The sequence below is a fragment of the Enhydra lutris genome, unplaced genomic scaffold (assembly GCF_002288905.1).
Source record: "Enhydra lutris kenyoni isolate GAN:26980312 unplaced genomic scaffold, ASM228890v2 scaffoldscaffold66, whole genome shotgun sequence".
NCBI classification, from domain to species: domain Eukaryota; kingdom Metazoa; phylum Chordata; class Mammalia; order Carnivora; family Mustelidae; genus Enhydra; species Enhydra lutris.
Genome location: NW_019154150.1, coordinates 1,812,730 through 1,832,396, shown reverse-complemented (window position 1 = coordinate 1,832,396; position 19,667 = coordinate 1,812,730). Strand labels below are relative to the sequence as shown.

Genomic DNA, 19,667 nt, shown 5'->3' with positions numbered 1-19,667 from the left:
TAGATACTGGCTCAGTTGTCAGAGCTCACAACCTTATGGAAGGGAGAGTGCCAAGAGAGTACAGCCTCTGAACATTGGGAGTGCGCTCTGAGGGGGGAATGCCAAGGGAAGAACTGGTTGGCTTTCCTGGAAATGTAGAGGGCGCTCAGAGGAAAGTGACAGGTGACTTCCACCTAAAAGACCAACAGGAGCTTGCTAGGTGGAAAAACAAGGGAAGGGCATTCCATCAGAGGGAACAGCATGTGCAGAGACCCAGAAGAATGTGTGTAATAGCAAAGACCGTGTTCGGACATTTGACCTTTTGTCTGAATCATAACTGTTACAAAACAAAAACAGAAACAGTCCCTCCACTCACGTTGCTGCCATTCTGACCAGGACTTGGCCTCTCGCATGTACCTCCAGGCCTGTGCTGGGTTCGCAGGGAGGGCTGGTCCTGGAATGCCTGGGAGGGCGGTTGTGGTCAGGCCAGCAGCAAACCGGCATTGGGCATTTTGCTGGCTACAGGGTGCATGTTGTTGGTCCAGTGCTAGAATGTGCTCAGTTGAGGGTAACGGTCTCATTTGGTCATCCAGACTCAAAGGAAACAAAAGGAGGCCCATTCAAAAGGCTGCAACTAGCTCCAGGCACCCTGAGCTGCTTTCTGAGGTAGCCCCTCAGTGCCGCCCTTGGGGACGGCAAGGCTCTTGCCAGCTCCAGGGGCTGGGGTGACCCCCAGGCTGCCTCCTAGGGTCCAGGCAATGGAGGAAGCAAGTTCACATCTGTCACCTGTTTGTAGTTTTCATAATTTTCGATTTGGCATTTTGATCAGTCTGGTTTTGGTCAGGGAAATGCATCCGTATCTCATAACAGGAAACCCCTTTTGTGATCTTTACTTCAAGGCATTTTTCTCTCTCTACTTCCCCCTACCTTTTTTTTTTCTTTTCTGGCAAAAATACAGACCTAATATGATGTGCATCTTATTAAAAGTTCAGCATAATTTTATTGCCATTGGTTTGTTTACAAAGTAAACAATTCCAAACTGCGTAACATGGCCTTCCTACAGTCCCTGGTCTTTTTTTTTCCCCCCTTAATCTTCCTTGGGGCTGGGATTGGGGTGGGAAGATGGAGAAGGCTCTGAGCTTGGGAGAAGTCATGTGGCTCCCGGCTGCTTCCTGTCCAGAGTCACAGTGTTAACCAGCAGAGTCCCAGTAACTGATTCTGATCCAGCAGACACCCCAGGTTGTAGCGGGAACCACTATGAACTGGACCCTGCCTTCCCTGTCAATATGAGATTCTCAGTGAAGGGTAGGAACCCAGAAGTTCTCAAACCTTCCTAGCCCAGCCACTCTCCTGCCCACAGAGTGTGCCCATGGGAAGGATGGGAGTGGGGAATAGGGGAAAACAAGCCAAAAGGATGGCTTGGGTCCAGCCCAAGTGTGTGCCAGTCCCCTCTCTTGAGTACATCAGCCTATGGGGGAGGCCTAGCCTTTCCCCCTTGATGGAGCACACCCCATCAGCCGCCAAGAGGAAGAGGAACAGATGGGGAGAGGTGAGATTGGCCCTGGTCCCTAGAACTGAATTAGTAGCCTGGCAGCCTCTGGAGGAGAGGGGGCAAAGCATGAGACGGTTGGGTCCCCTCTGATAGTCCCATCATACCTTCTCACCTTCACCTGAGGCCTAGTAGCACACTTGGATATGCTGACTCAGGAGCGTGCGTGTGCGCGCACGCGCGCGCACACACACACACACACACACACACACACACACACACGCCAAAAGTCCCAACCCTGGAAGGTATAGTCTGTATAAGATCCTAGAATTCAACCCACAGGATTAGACCTCCTGCCCTCAGTAGGGAGAAACGTGGGGCAGAGGCAAGAGGAAGGTGGGAGTGTGAGTTGACCATTCTGTGCAGCCAACACTATAATATACCCCTTTGACCCTGACCTGACCATCATAAACCTTCCCTATCTCCTCCTTCCCTCCCCCCAAAGTCCAGTGTTCAAGGCCGTCTCGTCTGCTCCCCACCTCCACGCACCTTCCTTCCTTACAGAAGGCCTATGTTCCTTCTCCCAGTTTGTACTCCCTCTCCCCACGGAGGACCTTCAGTGAGCAGCTTCGGGTTCTCCTCCTCCACTTCCTGCTCCCTTCACCCACACACTTCCACCTCTGTGTTCTTCTGGCATCTACTGCTATCTTGCTGCAGTGACCCATTGGTCTTTGTGGCCCTGGGAGATGTGAAAGACCACCTGACTCCCAGGCAGCACTCTGTTAAGTACGCATTAGCCAGAAGGCCTCCAGTGGGGTGAGGGAACTGTTACCTCTCCAGTGCCTCCCATCCTCCAAGCTGGACTTCATGCTCCGTAATCAGCCAGGTGAAGGATCTCTCAGAGCCTAGAGGTTTGGCAAAGCTTCTGCAGCCTTTTCTCTTAGAGGGAAATGCAAATGGGAGATGGGAGGTATTGATGGCCCACTGGTGAGTTAGCAGCTTGGTGCTGGCCGTTGTCCTTCATGAGCACCCTCCTCCTGGAAGACCCAGAAGCAGCATGTAGGCATAAGGGCATGCCAACTTGGGCCTGATTGTTGGCAGCAGGGTCTGGGAGGGGTGGTTAGGGAGGTGTGAGGGGAACACCCAGTGAAGGCCCTCAGTTGCTCAAGGGAGGAAGGCTTGTGAGGGCTCACTGAGATAAAAAATTGAAAGTCTAGTACAGGGTGCCTGGGTGGCTCAGTGGGTTAAGCCTCTGCCTTCAGCTTGGGTCATGATCTCAGGGTCCTGGAATCGAGCCCTGCGTCGGGCTCTCTGCTCAGCAGGGAGCCTGCTTCCCCCTCCCCTCTCTGCTTGCCTCTCTGCCTACCTGTGATCTCTGTCTCTCTGTCAAATAAATAAATAAAATCTTAAAAAAAAAAGTCTAGTACAAAGTAGTTGTTCAGGAGCTTTCCCTTTCCCAATTGCCATTAGGTTTTTTCTAAAAAATTTTTTATTAACATATAATGTATTATTTGCCCCAGGGGTATAGGTCTGTGAATCGTCAGGCTTACACACTTCGCAGCACTCACCATAGCCCGCAGTCCCCAGTGTCCATAACCCAACCACCCTCTTCCTACCCTCCACCCCCCAGCAACCCTCAGTTTGTTTCCTGAGATTAAGAGTGTCTTACAGTTTGTCTCCCTCCCGATCCCATCTTTTTTTTAATTTTTTTCCTTCCCTACCCCCCACACCCTCCACCCTGCCTCTCAAATTCCTCCTGTCAGAGAGATCATATGATAATTGTCTTTCTCTGATTGACTTATTTCACTCAGTATAATACCCTCTAGTTCCATCCACGTCATTGCAAATGGCAAGATTTCTTTTGATGGGGGCATAGTATTCCATTGTATATATATATATACCACATCTTCTTTATCCATTCATCTGTTGATGGACATCTAGGTGCCATAAGGTTTGATGATAACTTTCTTGAGAATGATTTTAGGGGGGAAAACCTCTCATGGAGCTCCTTTCTGGCTTGGTTCCAGAATAAGCTCTCTGCTCTGGCTTCCTTAGTAGGAGGAGAGATTAAAGAGCCTTCCAAGCTTTGAGTGGCTAGCAGCTGCCACAGAGAAAAGCAGCTCCTTGCAAAGTGTCGCATAGTGGGCATAACTCCCCAAGACGGTCTTGAGTTTATAGTTAGTTTTACTCCATGTACCACAGCGCTTCTGGCCTCACTCGCATTGTTCAAACGTCCTTGTCAGAGGACTTTGTAGGACTGCCCTAGATCCGGTTGTGAGCCTTGTTTCTTTTGACTCTCCCATGCTGTAAAGTAATGCATTTTTGAATCACTGAAAATACCAACACATAAACACATGAGGTTATAAAATTAGGTTTTTGCCAGCTGGTTCTATGAAGCTAGTCCCTTTGCTTTCCCAAATGCTGGGTGGGTTCAAAGCAGGTTCTTGTCTCAGTTCTGCTCGAAACTCTAGCCTATTAGTTCCCAGATGACCCTGCTAATTTCTCCCAGTGCTTGCTGGGCGCTGAAGGGATATGCCTCACTGGAATCCAGGAGCTGGAGTGGGTCGAGAGCCCTGGGGCAGGAGGGGAGGATACCCTTGTGCAGGGAGTGGGCATCCTCCAGGTTTTGGCAGTGTTTGGCCAGATGTGCTTGCACAAGCTTCTGGAAATCACCTTACCCTTGGGACAGAGGGGGCACATGCCTGGATCAGCTCCTCTTGCTCCCTGTGCCAACATAGGTCACCTGTTCTCTGGCATACCATATCACTCAGGAACTCTTTAGTTGGTGCTCTAAGAACACCTGTTCATGAACACTCAACACACCTGGTGGGCTTAAAGAAAGGTAATGGGAAGCCAGTAGCACAGACCTGGATTCCAGTTGAGGCCCGGCTGCTGGGTCACTCTGTGGTGCGGTCCTTTCACTTTTGTGACCGTCACTTTCCTCAGCTCCAAGAGGCAGCTGATAACGCCTGCCTGCTCCACAGACATGATCTGACCTCCCATCTTTTTCATACAGTTACTGTGAGGATTGAATCCGAAAAGACGTAAATATCAGGGCACACTGGATGCTGGAGATGTGGCCTGTGGTTCCTGTGAGCCCTAATGCCTTGGGGCCTGGACCATGGGTCTGCACCATTTCCCACCATGCAAGCTTCATAGCTTGCCGTGGTTTGGAGTCAGGGCCAGGGCAGGGGGTGTCCTCCCTAGTGATGCTCTCTGGTGGGGATCAGCTCCCCAAAAGAGCTGACCCCAGCTCGTTGTTGTCTCCTGAGTCTGGGTGTTTGCTAGAGCTAGCCCAGAGACCCCTGGTGGGACAGTTCTTCTGGCCACTTCCACAGCTGCCTTTCTTCCTGTCCCAGAATTTTCCCCATTCTTGACTTTCTGGGTTTTTTTATCTCCTATTCTTGACTCCAACACTGTGTGCAGGTTGGCTTTTTATAATCTCACTCCTGGATCTTGATAGGCTGGGATGGTGATAAAAAGCTATTAGAAGGAACTATGTTATTAATATATTTTTAATGGCAGTTATGTAAGTTTCCTATCCCTGTTCCTATTGCTACTGTAACAAATTACTACTAGGTTCATGCTACCATTGATTTAGTAGCTTAAAACAACATGGGTGTTTTTGCCTACACTTCTCGAGGTCAGAATTCTGAAATGGGCTAAAATCAGGATGGCAGGGCTGTATTCCGTTCTGGGAGCTCTGAGGGAGAATTAGTTTTCCTGCCTTTTCCAGCTTCTCAAGGCCACCCACATTCCTTGGCTGGCAGCCCCCTCCTTCTGCAAAGCCATTTCTCTCTCCGTGAATTGGGTTTGAGTCTCTCTCCCAATGCTGTCTTTGGTTCTGACTGTTCCACCCCTCTCTTCCCTATTTAAGGACCTTGTGGTCACAAGGGGCCCACCCGGGTAATCAAGGATAATCTCCCCATCTTAAGGTCAGGTGATTAGCAGCTTTAATGCTGCCTACAGCCTTGATTCCCCGGTGTCATGTACTGTAACATACCCCAGGTCCCAGGGATTAGGAGCTGGACACCAGGGGGCCATTACTCTGCCAGCCACAGCGGTAGTATTACTTGTCACAGAACCAGCTGTCATTTCTGGAGTGCCGGCTCCGTATGAGGCAATGGACATAAATTCATGCTAATCCATTCAACCGCCTCGTAAGGAACTGACAAAGTCCTGTTTAATGCAAGAAGAAATATTTCATAGTGCTGGCCCAAAGTTTCAACTAGTAAATGGAAGGATCAAGGGATTCAGACCTGTGTGCCGTGCTGTCTGAAAGCTGTGTGCATGTGTGTACACATGTGCCTGCCCGTAAGTACACAGACATCCTGTATTGACTAATCCTAATGCTGTAGGAAAAGTGAAAGTCCCTTTTCATATCTTTTCCAAAGTTTGGTAATTTGAAAATTCACTCTTGCAGATATTTTCTATGCACATATAAACAAATATATAATTTTTAAAAAATAAGTAGACTGGGACAACTGGGTGGCTCAGTTGGTTACGTGTCTGACTCTGGATTTCAGCTCAAGTCATGATCTTAGTTAGGGTCATGAGATCGAGCCCCGCACGATCTATGCTCAGTGTGGAGTCTGCTTGGGATTCTCTCTCTCCCTCTCCCTCTGCCCCTCCCCTCCACTCACACACACTCTCTCGCTCTCAAATAAATAAATACACCTTTAAAAAAAAAAAACAAGGACTGTACTGCATTTACTGTTCTATGCTGAGGCATTTTTTTCTATAACTTCTTAAAAGCCGTGAAATACCGCATGCACCTTAAATTATTTTCTGTTGTTGGATATTTAAGCCGATTCCAAGTTTTTGCACTTTATCGTTGTAGTTAAATAGGGATTAATGTAAAATTCTGTACCTGGTTCTCCCAAACCCAATTCACGGAGAGAGAAACAGCTTGCAATCAGCACAGGTGGGAGTGTGATTGATGTGTCCTAGGAGCCTAGCTTCTGGCCACCAGGCTAGACCATGTGACATGTGTGGTGTCCCATCCAGGGGCCATGCCTTGAAACAGACTTGGCTGAGTTGCAACAGCCAGAGGAAGCTTGGAGTAGAAGGTGGAAGGGTGTGCACCCAGGGGGCCTCCAGCTCCCTCTGTGTTGGGTGCCCTGGCTTCCAGCTGTGCCGGGCAAGCACCATCGTCCTGGCCCTTCTGTCTGCCTGCTGAGTTCCCACTTGACAGTGAGGGCTTGGAATACCTCGTGCTTCTTCTGTGGAACTCTGTCCTGCCTTGGCAGTGAGCTTCTCCTAGCCTTGGGCTCAGCACAGCCAAAATGTGAGGGGATGGAGTGGTCAGACTTTGCAGCTGCCTGTCACAGGAAGCCCCACTCTGGCCCTGGGGAACTCATTCCCAGCAGTCATCAAAATGGAAAGCAGGGTGGGAGGTGGGGAAGGTGTTGGATTCCAGACCTATGAACTCAGACTCCCCACTTCTGTTCACGACACTGATTCAGTGTCCTCTTGGGCCCCTTTCTTTCTCTTCTTGTCCTTCGTTTCCTTCGAGGCAACCTGCTTCTCTCCGCGAGCTGTGGTAGCATCACTTACTTCACTTCACAAGCCAGAGAGCAGCAGAACTCGGTGGGTTGAGAGCAGGGCAGCAGGAGGGTCTGGTGCCTGGAAGGACTTCAGATTCTGTCCTTTTGTGAGGAAAGGGTGGGTGGAGAGGCTACCATGGTCCCGGAGAGAGGCCCACGGGGGAAGGGGACTCAGCAGAGGTCCCCGCTGGGAAGGTGGGCCTGTGGGCCTGTGTGGGAACGGCTGTGACAGGGGCCCCGGGTGGCTGCTAACGTTTATGAAATGGAGTGAAGATGAATTTTTCTCATCGACATGGAAAAAGTGCCCGATTTTTATCAGCCCAAGTTGGTTAGAGTGTTAGTTAAGTCATTTGTCAAAGCTCATTTAGTTGTCAAAATTAAAATCATTTCCCTCCATTTCCTAGTGGATTGGTTATAATGATAACTTTCTTGGCATGACATTTATCATCCTGGACCAAAGGCAGGGGGCTGGGGGCTGGGGACGGAAGGTATACGTGGGGTGATAGGACTCTGTTCCTTTTGTGGTAGAAAGATGCTATTTTAATAATATTTTATTTTTGCTATCGCTTGTAACATTAGTGTTCATTTAGCTCTAAATGTGGGCCTGCTTTCAAAGCAGAACAAAACCGGTGGTCATAGGAGGGAGAAGGGATGAGGTTGGTAATTGCCCCCCATCTGGGAACGCTGATAGCAGGAGAAGTTGACCATACAGGCAGACTGATTTAGTACCCTGATTTCCAGCCATGAAATTTTTGAAAAAATAGAAAGTCCTGATATAATTATTTTAAGAAAGTTTGGCTTATAAGCAAAATATCTAAAAATATTTTATGCAGAGGAGAAATGGTCCAGTATCACGTTCCTCATAATCCTTGATTTTTCTAGAAGGCAAATCACGTATATGGTTAGAACTTCGAACAGCACAGAAGTTACAAGTGAAGGGTGAAGGCCTCTTCACACCACTGCAGACCCGCTCCTGTAACCAGTATCAACATTTTTCTAAATTTTTCCTAGAAAAAATTTGTAAGCACAAACCGGTACATACATAGCTCTGTGTGTGTGTGTGTGTGTGTGTGTGTGTGTGTGTGTCTGTGTGTAAAATTTCCTTACGAATTATACTCGGGAAAAAAACGCTTGCTTTTAATTTATTGTAATCTTAGAGATATTTTTCGGCATGTGTATTCACGTTTCTCCCTCTTAAACGTTTCATGCATGTTGTGTTATGTGGATATACCATATTTTATTTAACCACTATTTAGCCCTGTTGATGGACTATTGCCTTTTTCAAAAATTACAACTGATGCTTCATAGACATTCTATTTTATATATCTTGAGGGACTTGTGTGAGTATATCCATGGATAAATCCTTAGCAAGAGGATGGCTGGATCAAATGATCTAGGACTCTGCATTTTAGTTTTAATAAATATTGCCTAATTTCCTTTCCTAAAGTAATGTGCCATATCTCCAGACTTCTGCCCAGATGAAGCATCATCAGTCACTTTATTGCCTGACCTGCTAAGGTGGTAGTATTTCCTTACAGCTTGATTTTTGTTTCTTTCATTTATGAATGAGGCTATTTTCACATGTGTTTATTGGCTACTTGTGTGCCATTGTCCATAAGTTACCTGTTTCTGGGCTTGCCCATTTTTGTAGTGGGCTGTCATTTTTATATTTATTAGTGTAAATTCTATAAAATGAAGAAATTAGCCCCATGTCAGTTGTGTTATAAATAACAGTCCTCCCCTGCCTTCTGTTTTGCTAATCTTTTGTTTGGCTTTTTTTTCCACTTAGAAGTTTTACATATTTATGTGGTCTGATTCATCAGTCTTTCATGACTTCTTTGTTTTCTATCCTGCTTAGATGGCCTCCAAGGTTATGATTCACCCATGCTTTCTTCTGAAATTTTTCTCATCCATCCATTTGATTGTGCTTAATCTTTGACTTTATTTTGGTACAAGGAGAAATGTGGTATCTCACTTTACTTTTCCCCACCAGTCATCGGATAACACCACCACCATTTGTTGGTAATTCCCTCTTTTACCTACCCCCAATTTGAAATGTTACTGTTGTTACCAACTATTTAAATCCATCTCAGTATTGCTGTTGTTGTTGTTATTTTTCTTGTTGTTCCATTGATTTGTTCACTTTTTCCACCTGTGCCAAACTGTTTCTTTCCTTTCTTTCTGAATATTATAGCTTCATATTAATGTATTTTTAGCTGGTAAGGCTAGCTTTTGCCTCACCCCGCTCCCATTTCCCCTGTTGCTTTTTCTTAATATCTTTGTACTTATTATTTCATGTTTATTTTTCAGACGAACTTTAACAAAATTTTTAATTGCCAAAAAGTAATTTTTGATATTGTAATTGGAATTGAATTGAATATAGATTAATTCAAAGAGAGTTTACATCTTTATGATCTTGAGTCTTCCTATCTGAGAGCACTGTGTATCTTTCCATTTACTAAGAGTTTTTTAGTTTTCTTCAAATAGATCCGGCACATTTCTTCAGTTTCTACCTAGGCATTTCATCTCTTTGGTTGCTATTATCAATGGGATCTTTTCTTATTGTAATTGTAATTTGTCTGTGTATAGAAAGGCTGTTGTTGTTTGTTTGTTTTTTAACATTAATGCTGTAGCCCACCACTTTAGTGAAACAGACTTCAGTGTTTCCCTTATTTTATTCCATTGGCTCTCTTGAGTTTTCTAGCTTTATAATTCTATCCTTTGCAAACAGTGACAATTCCATTTTTTCCTTTTCAGTATTTAGACCACCAATTTCCTTCTCTTGCCTACTACATTGCTTTGTATTTCCAGTGTCATGTTAAATGGTAGACATCCTTTTGTTTATAAATCTTTTAAAAGATTTATTTATTTTAGAGAGGGGGAGGGGAAGAGGGGGAGAGAAATTCAAGCAGACTCACTGCTGAGCGTGGAGCCTGAAGCAGGGCTCCGTCTCACAACCCGGAGATCATGACCTGAGCCAAAATGAAGAGTCAGACGCTTAACCAACTGAGCCACCCAGGTGCCCTGTTTATAATTTTAATGAAAATGTGGCTAATATTATATCATTAACCAAGATGCTAGCTTTCAGTCTCATGTTATCTTTGTTCTCATGATAAAGAAAATTTCCATTCTTATTTTTTTTAAGTCAAGAATTGCTCTTGAATTTTGTCCAAGTCCTTTTCAACATCTTTTGGAATGATTCAGGGTTCTTGTCTTTGACCTAGAAACGTGCTGCTTTACATTCACAGGTGTTCTAGTCTTGAATTCCAGGATGTATCCTCCTGAGTTGTATTGTAGGATTCTTTCACTCCACCACTGAATTATATGTGCAAGCATTTCAGTCATCATGTTTACATTAATATTCATGACTGAAATGTCTAGTTGACTGTTTTTTGTCCTGTCAAGTTTTGTTGCCGGTCCGAAAGGATTCGGAAGCTCTCCTTCTTTCTTCTTTTTAAACAGCTTAAATAGTTACCTGTACCTTGAAAAATTTGGAATCAAATTGCAGTTTAAGAATTTGTCCCTGGGGTTGCCTGGGTGGCTCAGGGGGTTAAGCCTCTGCCTTTAGTTCAGGTCATGATCTCAGGGTCCTGGGATGGAGGCCCGCATCGGGTTCTTTGCTCAGTGGAAAGCCTGCTTCCCGCTCTCTCCCTGCCTGCCTCTCTGTCTGCCTGTGATCTCTCTCTCTGTGTCAAATAAATAAATAAATCTTAAAAAAAAAAAAAAAAAAAGGAATTTGTCCCTGAGGGGGGCGGGGGGCACCTGGGTGGCTCAGAGGGTTAAGCCTCTGTCTTCAGCTCAGGTTATGGTCTCAGGGTCCTGGGATCGAGTTCCGCATCAGGCTCTCTGCTCAGCAGGGAGCCTGCTTCCCCCTCTCTCTCTGCCTGCCTCTCTGCTTGCTTGTGATCTCTGTCTGTCAAATAAATAAATAAAATCTTAAAAGAAAAAAGAATTTGCCTCTTGGGGGCACCTGGGTGGCTCAGTCGGTTAAGCATCTGCCTTCGGCTCAGGTCATGATCCCAGAGTTCCGGGATCAAGCCCTGCATCAAGCTCCCTGTTCATCCTCTCCCACTCTCCCTGCCTTGCCCCTTCTCTTGCTGTGTCTCTGTCAAATAAATAAATAAAATCTTAAAAAAAATAAAAAAGAATTTGTCTCTGAAACCATCTGAACTTGATGCCATTTGGGGATTAAGCATTTTGATAACTTTAAGGTGTTTTCTTCATGTTCTTCTTTCCAATCTCCACCTCCTCTAGGGATAATTTTGGAAAACGTGCTTTCCTAGAGAATTATCTATTTAAGTTATATCTTCAAATTTATTTGTGTTGAGTGTTGCAAGTAATCTTCATTTTATTTTTTTATGTAGAATCATTGGCTATTTTTTATTTCTAATTTTGTGTATTTTTTACCATTTTTTAAGAACTTGCTTTTGCATTTCTCAGTTCTACTATTCTCTTTTTTAACTGAATAATTTTTTATGACATAATTTTTTTTAAAGATTTACCTATTTATTTTAGAGTTGGGAACAGAGGAAGAGTTGGTTTTTTGTTTCATTTTGGTTTTGGAATAACACACCTTCAAAATATGAAGCACAAAATATTCAAGAAAATGACAATATACAGTATATGAAACATATGAGTTAGACTGAAAAAATAAATGCCACTAGAGTTTTTAAGCCCTTACTACAAAAAAGCATCTTTTTCTTTAAAGAAGCATCTTTTATACTTTTAAACAAGTTGAAAATATGGTTAGTAATGGTCTGTTATAATTTTTGATAGCTTTCGCCTTTAAAGCTTTGAGTTCTTAGTATTTTGGTCTATCCACTTTATTTTTTTTTTAATTTTCTTAATTTAAATTCAATGAATTAACATAATGTATTAGTTTCAGAGGTAGAGGTCAGTGCTCCATCAGTGTTATATTGAATAATTTGTGCTCTTATGTTTGCTCTGTGACACTCTCCCTGGATTAACGGTTCTTCTAGCTTTCTGACTCGCAGCTACATGTCTTGATCTCGCGTGGTTCTCTAGCCATGGAAGGCTGCGAATGTCCTCCCAGCACAGCGTTTGTCACGTTCCACTATATATTGGGTTGTTACTTTCTAGATAGTCTGCACCTTCCATTTTAAGTCCTCCTTTGACTCAGGAGTTGTGTAATGGCAAAATCCTCTTCATTTCCAAGTTGGTTTTTTTGCCTATTAGTTTTGTTATGCATTTAGAGTTTTTATTGCACCGTCAGGGGAGAATGTGGCCTGTATCATGTCAGCTGTTTGGAGTTTATTGAGTTTTCCTTCTGGCTTAATATAGGATTTTGTAAATGTTCCAGGGGCTTTTAAAAAGACTTACTCTGTTACCAAGATATAAAGTTTGAGGTGAACACACACACATACACACACACCCCTCTTATGTATCATCTGTATATGGATCTTAATTCAAGCTAATATCTTGCTTGGTTCAGATCCTTCAATATTCACAGGGGTGAATTGGTTGTTTTTGGGTTTTGTTTCTTTCCTTGCAGTTCACGCTTTATGTATTTTGCTGCTCTGCTTTTTGGTATGTGAATATTTATGACTCATATCCTCATTGTGAATTAAACCTTCATTAATCATCAGTGGCCCCTTTGACTCATTTAACCTTTTCAGCCTAGAATTCAGGCTTGCTAGATTTAAAGTAGGCAATCCAGTTTTTCTTTTCGTTGGCATCTTTATCTTTTATCACTTTTAACCTTCTGGGTCATTATGGTTTAGATGTGATTCTTTTTTTATAATACATAGTGACCGTTTAAAAACCAAAATGAAATTGTAAAGTCATACAAAGCTCTTTGAACCTCAGTACCCCCATCTGGAAAATGGGTAGTTTTTGTAGCTGCAAAAGATTTCACCAAGATAAGGTTCATGCTACTTAGTCTATATACATTATGTCACTTAATTGGCTTAATGCTATCCTTTAGAGATTACTTCTTATTCCCTTAGACAGATAAGAGTGAGACCCAGGAAGGTGAAGTTTCCAAAGCTGCACAACTGATGGTTTTTGAACTATGATTCATCCCCAGTCCAGGGCTCTGTAATTCCAAAGTCCACATTCTTTCTGCTCAGCCCGTATAGCCACTGTAGTGCCGTGGATGAAACCCCAGGTCACCCTGTGTGACATGATTTCTGGCTTTTCAGACGAGTTGTGGCAAGTAGGGTAACCTAGTAACTAGGCTCATTTTTGTACTTAATTGAAACCAGACTGCAGTGGGCTCAAGGGTCAAGCAAACAGTCTTCTCGCCAGCACCCTCCTACCCCACCCCATCCTCTGAGAACGAGGCCAGTCTCATGCTGGGTGTGGGGGCCTGGCCGCACGCAGGGCCATTTTGCCCTTACCCTTGGCCCTCCCCAAGCCTTCCTCGAGGCTCACAAGCACCCTCCGGACACTTTTTCCAGCCTCAGCTCCTTGTGACATTCAGAGACAGCAGATGGAGCCAGAGACTTGGAGAAAAAGGACACCCAGTTCAGAGTCCATGTTTCCTGGGGCCAAGGCCACTGTGCTGAATGTGGAGGAAAGAGCTTGGTTCATGGGAGGGGGGTGGGATGAGGGGGGCTCTGTTTGGATCCTGTTGTGGCAGGTGATATCTCAGACTGTCAGTGAGGAGGAGGTGTTCAGGGGGTGTGGTTAGAGTGAGAACCTCCTGGGAGGTAAGACCTAGCTCCCGCAAGCCCAGCTTGGCGTCTGAAAGGCCCTTACAAAGCACCCTGAGGCCTGGCCTGTGTTCACTTTGTCTCTGTTCCTCTGTGGCCTGGCTCCAAGCAGCATTCGGTGAGTGTTGGCTGGATGAACGGGGAAGGAACTCCCTGAGCTGCCTTATTTGCAGCAGGGATAGACCAGGAGGTGTGTTTAGACTGAACCCTGGAGCATCAGCCCTCAGATCTAAGACGGGCACTAGGCTCACCACTTCCAGCGCTGTGAACGTGGCCATCACTGGGTCTCTTCGGGCATTCTCTGTGAAGCAGAGATGATGCTGTTCACAGGGTGGGGCCCCGAGCTTGTTCCATTTGGGGGGATGATGGGGATGGTTTCAGTTGTGCTCTCTCTATGGCAGGGAGGAGGAGTACTAACCCACTGGTTCTTTTTAAGATCGGCATTTCTCCTTAGTCCCTAAATGGTGAGGCCCAGGCCGTGTGTGGTCCCACCGGTACCTGGAACTCACTAGTAGTCTGTCTCAACACTTGAGCTGTGTGGCTAAGAGTAAACGGGCCAAGGAGTTGGAACTTACAGCAATTTGCGGACATGCTCTGCACATGCTGATAAGTACAGTTGGAGAAGTGAAGCTGTCTGCAGCGTGTCCAGGTCTCTGCCATTCAGACCCTGGGCTGGCCTCAGAGAAGGGGCCAGATGCCAAACTCAGGCACAACTCTGCCCGTGTTGCATGGTGCCCGGTGGCTTAGCTTCATGCCCACTCGGGCTGCAAGAGCCAGGCCATCCATCCAGGAGGGGGCCAAGCCAGGTTCATTCTGGCCTTAGTGTGTGCACCAGACTGGATTAGGTAAGTGTGGGGGAGGTATAGGGGTTGTGAGTCAGGAAAAGACATAGCTTTTATTGAGTTCCTACTGTGTGCCATGTGGTGAACTAGGCTTTCTATATACTAATCCTCAAAAGAATCTTCCAAAGCTGGTATTCTTATCCTCTCCCTGCAGATGAAGCAACTGGAGCTATTGCCATTACATTGCCCAGCATGGGGGTGTCAGGGCCAGTAGGACTAGTCTTGTCAAAGCCCAGGCTTTCCCCTGCATGCCAGTGGCTCTGTTCTTTGGAGCTGGAAAGTGAAGTGTTTCACCTGGCATTGGTTAAGGACCTACTGTGTGCTGAATAGCCAACTGGAAGCCTGCACACAGTATCTCATTTGAATAGACTAGCTTTGACCATGAGTAAGAGGATGAAATTGAACATTTATTTGTTCCCTCATTAATTCTCCGTAACTGCTCACCGGGGATTGAGGTGGACTGGTCTCAGGTGGACAGTGGAGCAGCCTGCTGCTTACTGTTCGGTGTTTCTGGCACAAGACTTGGAGAAATCAGAGTTCCGGGATGGAGCAGGAGTTAGGGGTCAGTCAAAAAGAGGTCACAGAATTTGGTGGAATTGTTTTTGTTCCTGAAAAAATCTGGGACCTTTGAGGGCAGATGAATGTGTTTGGATGCGTTTCTTTTTCAGGGATCAGGATCCATCTGGGTGCAGGTGTATGAAGAAAGGGTGAGAACCAATCTGGGGACAGGGACAGGGCACTGTAGCAGGGCTAGGTGGGGGCAGTTCTGAGCCACAGGTCCTTGCAGGAAAGACAGCCCAGGGGGCTGCCGCCTAACACTGGGTCATTTAGAGAAGGGATGGGGTTGGGGTGATAAAGCCTCAAAGCAGGAAGTCAAGGGTCAGGACCTTCCTGGAGGAGAGAGGGTCAACACACATCGGTGAGGAGAGGAGGCAGGCAGTTGTCCTTTGCTGAGAGCTTGCTGGGTGCACGCAGATGACAAACAGGCTCACTGAGCAGACCCTCAGCTGCTCTGCCAGAGGCACCTTCTCTGCTTTTCACCTGGGGAAACGGAGGTTCAAGGAAGAAACTTGTCCAGGATCTCACAGCTAGTTAAGTGGCAGAACCAGGATTCAAACTGCATTTTTTACTTGCCAAAAGACCATCAGTTCTGTCCCTAAATCATTGTGATTTTAGATGTAAATATTCCAAGCAGCTACTTGAGGATCTGTGGCAGAGGTTAGGATAAAAAACAAAAACTGGGAAAGACACATTGCCTGAGGAGTGAGGTATAAATTCGAATCATCTGAGGGTGCTCTTCCTGGCCAGAGCTGCTTGGCCCCCGCCACCTGGAGAGCTTCTGGGACACCCTCTTTCCACTTGAGGAGAGCAGAGATGCTTCCTTGGAGGCCCCCGGGCATGTGGCACCTCCTCCAGGGTCACTCACCTGTTCTGGTTCTCCCGGCCGAGCCTGGCTTGGCCTGCAGAGACGCTGGATGCCACATTCTGGGATATTATTCAAATGCCATCTTTTCCTAGCTGTGACATCCATTGACCCATTTAAAATAGACACACTGAGAGAAGGAAACTGAAAAGCAACACAAAGGACCAGTTGTTTTCCCAGCCACGTACACTTCGTGCAGCTTAATGAAGTCGTAGCAGAACCAAAGGCAGTGCGCGGTATCTGCGCTTTCCAGGAAGAAAAGCAGGTGTCACCGTTATCATCAGGATGCCCTTTGGCCACAACATTTTGAGGCCATCTGAGGCTCCGTTGAGAACATTCCCATGGCATGGTCTATGATGAGCCTTTCGGCAAGGTTAGGAAATTAGGACTCAGCAGAGTTGTGCATTTAATTAAAGACGGGAGAAAGTTGCAGACTTCCTATGTTTTCTCTTCCTTCCCCTTGCAAGAGAGGGGCCATACAGAATTGCTTCCTGCCATCCCTTGGCTCTAGAAGCCTCCCCCTACCCTCACCCTTGGAGACGCAGGGTTGAACTGGAGGCCACCAACAGGGATGCTGCTGCCATTCACCTCGATTCCAATGGGGTTGTGGCTTTCCCCTCGACCTTGTAGTTTGACTCATTAAGAGGTCCCCAGATTCTACAAGGTCAGAGCTGGTAGACTGCCTCTTAGCACGCTTGTGCCAGTGACCTGGCCCCTACCCCTGATGCCCCCACTCCCACATCTGCAGATAGGGAACTGAATCCAGAGGGCGAGGGCTGTCGCTCATTTCCTTGTAAGCACACGGCAGTACAGCGTCGGCCCACTTGACTTCCCGTCACCCACAGCAGAGGTCGGTTTCATATCCTGACGCAGCACACATCCAGTGGAGAGCATGGAAGTCTTACAAAGCAACATATTTGTCTCCCGGTTTCTTTCACATTGCGCTCTGCTCCATTCTGTTTTCTTCCTTTTTCAAGAAAGAACAGCTGGTTTTGACCCTCTGAATTCTCAACTCTTAGTCTGAAAATGTGCGGCCAGGAGGAGGCACGCGGGCTCTGCGCATCCCTGCTGCTGCACGGATGGGGTCTGAAGACCGGGACCCCACGGCCGCCTTCAGCCGCCCTTCCACTTGGGCTGTCAGCCGTCCCAGCATGGTGGTGCCCTGGGGAGGCCTTGTGTGGCAGCAACACTCTTCATGGGGAAGAACCCACTCAGTGAAGCTTTTGTGTTTTTTTTAAAGAGTCTAGGTAAGGCTGTAAACTACACAATAGTGTGAACTAACTGGAGAAATAAGTTAACAAAGATTATGTATAATGTAGGAGATCTTTCTCTAAGAAAATGCTAAAATTTAAAATTTGGATTCAGACTGAAGTCTTGTGAGAGGATAGTAATGTGTTTTAGAGAAGGATTAACATCGAGATTCTCTTTAATTGTATGGTCCCTTCGTTCGTTAACACTGTACTTATTTCTATAGAAATTTGATCTTTTGGGGCGCCTGGGTGGCTCGGTGGGTTAAAGCCTCTGCCTTCGGCTCGGGTCATGGTCCCAGGGTCCTGGGATCGAGCCCCACATCGGGCTCTCTGCTCCTCGGGGAGGCTGCCTCCTCCTCTCTCTGCCTGCCTCTCTGCCTACTTGTGATCTCTGTCTGTCAAATAAATAAATTTAAAAAATAAATAAATAAACAAAAAAAAAAAATTTGATCTTTTGCTGTTCACAAAAGTGGGCCCGTGGGCAGCGCCCGGCCCACAGGGAATGCCGCATGTTCACCCTGCATGGCGTCCACGGTAGTCGGGGTTCCTGCTGGTCACCCCGGCCCACTCCTGGGGCTGCGGCTGTGCTGCAAAGCGGAGAGTCCAAAAGGCAGAAGAGGAGCGGAGTGCTCTCCCCTCAGAAGAGGGGAAGAACCACCCCCACACCAGTACGTGGCCGATCCAGACCCATTTCTGCCCCTTTCCTTCTGCTTTCACGCCACAAAACCCCATGAAAGAGGTGCCGTCACAGGCCTTCTCCCTCTGAGATGGAGGCCTTATGGCTCGAGGAGCTGGCCCTCGGCCTGAGTTTCACGTCCGCCGTGCCTGCTCTCCAGGCCCAGAGCCCCTTCCCGGGCCAGGCCCTTTTGTCTGTCCATCTGCTGGCCGCTCCCACGTGCGGAGGGTGGGGTAGAGAGATCCTGCCGCCTCCGTGTCACCAGACTGCACTGGGATAGGGAAGCTTTTGTTTGGCGTGAGCACCCACCGGGAGAAATACTGGTGTTCGGAAGAGGGTCCGCCCTCGCCCTCTAAGGAAGGACAGAGGCGTCCTTGGTTGTTGAAAAGTGGAATGCTCCAGCTAATGAGGAACAGTTGAGAGATGGGTGGGCCACCATCCTTGCGGCAGGCCGCTGCCTCACCTCAAGTCCTGACCTGGTGCAGATGACAGGCAGGGCTGCTGGTGGGCGAGGCTTCATCTCCCAGCACCTCCTGGTTGTAGGACAGGCCCATGGGAAGGGCCCTCTTGACTCTCTCTTCCCTTCCCCTTTCTCCTCACCATTTAGCTGTATCTTTTTAGAAACAAAGACTCAGAAGACAATTTTCTTGCTCTGCTGTATATCGTAAGACTTCCAAGCCCCTCTACAAAGAGGTAGTTCCCCGGGCAGACGGCGTACTTGGGGCGAGCATCAGCTTTGGATTCGCAGCTCTTGGTTGAAATCTCGGGTTTACCATTTCTTGGGTGCGTGGGCATGGTCCAGTCACATAGCGCCCATAGTTCTCGTGCCCCGCCCGGACATCACTTCTTCATCACAGCATTGCCGTGAGAATGCCCACTTTAAGCACCTGGCATATCGTAGATTCTGGATAAAAGGCAGTCCCTCCCTAGCTTTGTGACTTGGGATAGGATGTGTATTGGCAGTCACTGTTCTCAGCTGTCGAACATCGAAAATAACAGTACCTACCTCACTGGTGCGGGTTGTGATGCATTACTGCCTGTAGGGCATTCCCTTAGCCCAAGGCCAAGTGCGTGGTACGGGCTTCATGCACATCACTCTTACTACCTACAGAAAAAACAAGTGTGTAGCTTTATCCACATGCCAGGATCTTCTAGTTGAGGATGGCAATTAAATTTGTCCGTGGTCATGGGGAGATGGGACCTTCTTATAGTTTACATTCGGGAAACAGGGCCCCTTGCTCAGGGTCCTGTGGCTGGCAAGTTGTAGGACATGGAGCCGGGGCTGAGGGCCAAGCTCTGGCTGCTGCAGCCTCTGCTTTGTGCTTCCAGGAGGCAGGACGTGGGCTCTGCAGGAGGAGGAGAGTCAGTCTGCCAATGGTACCATGTGTTGTAGCCAATCAGTCATTTGGCAGAAGTCCTCCTTGGCCCAAGGTCCCTGCATAGTGTTAGTGCTCTGAAGGGCGAGGATCCATTTCTAGGAGCCCATACACTTACCTGTGCCTCTAGGGCCACCTCTACTGCCAGGGCAGCTGAAACTGTGGGCCCTGGCTCAGACATACTCTTCAGCATCTTTTCTTCTTCTTAGTTGATGACCTCTTTTTTTCTGATTATAAAAGCAATGGATGCCTATGGGGAGAATGCAGAGAAGAATAAGGGAAAAAAGTTGACCGTAATTCTAGTGATCATTTTTATATGAATTTCCTTTAATTCACTTTCCTATGATTATATGCTCTATATTTGCATAGCGGAGATCACGATATTTAGTTTTTATTTAATATCATGTCACTG

At 46.8% G+C, this 19,667-nt stretch overlaps 1 protein-coding gene across 1 annotated transcript in view; it reads left to right on the top strand.

Annotated features, from left to right (window-relative positions):
• The window catches only part of LOC111159079 (eukaryotic elongation factor, selenocysteine-tRNA specific), a 248,509-nt gene that overhangs the window by 145,515 nt on the left and 83,327 nt on the right, over positions 1-19,667 (top strand). The window lies entirely within an intron of this gene.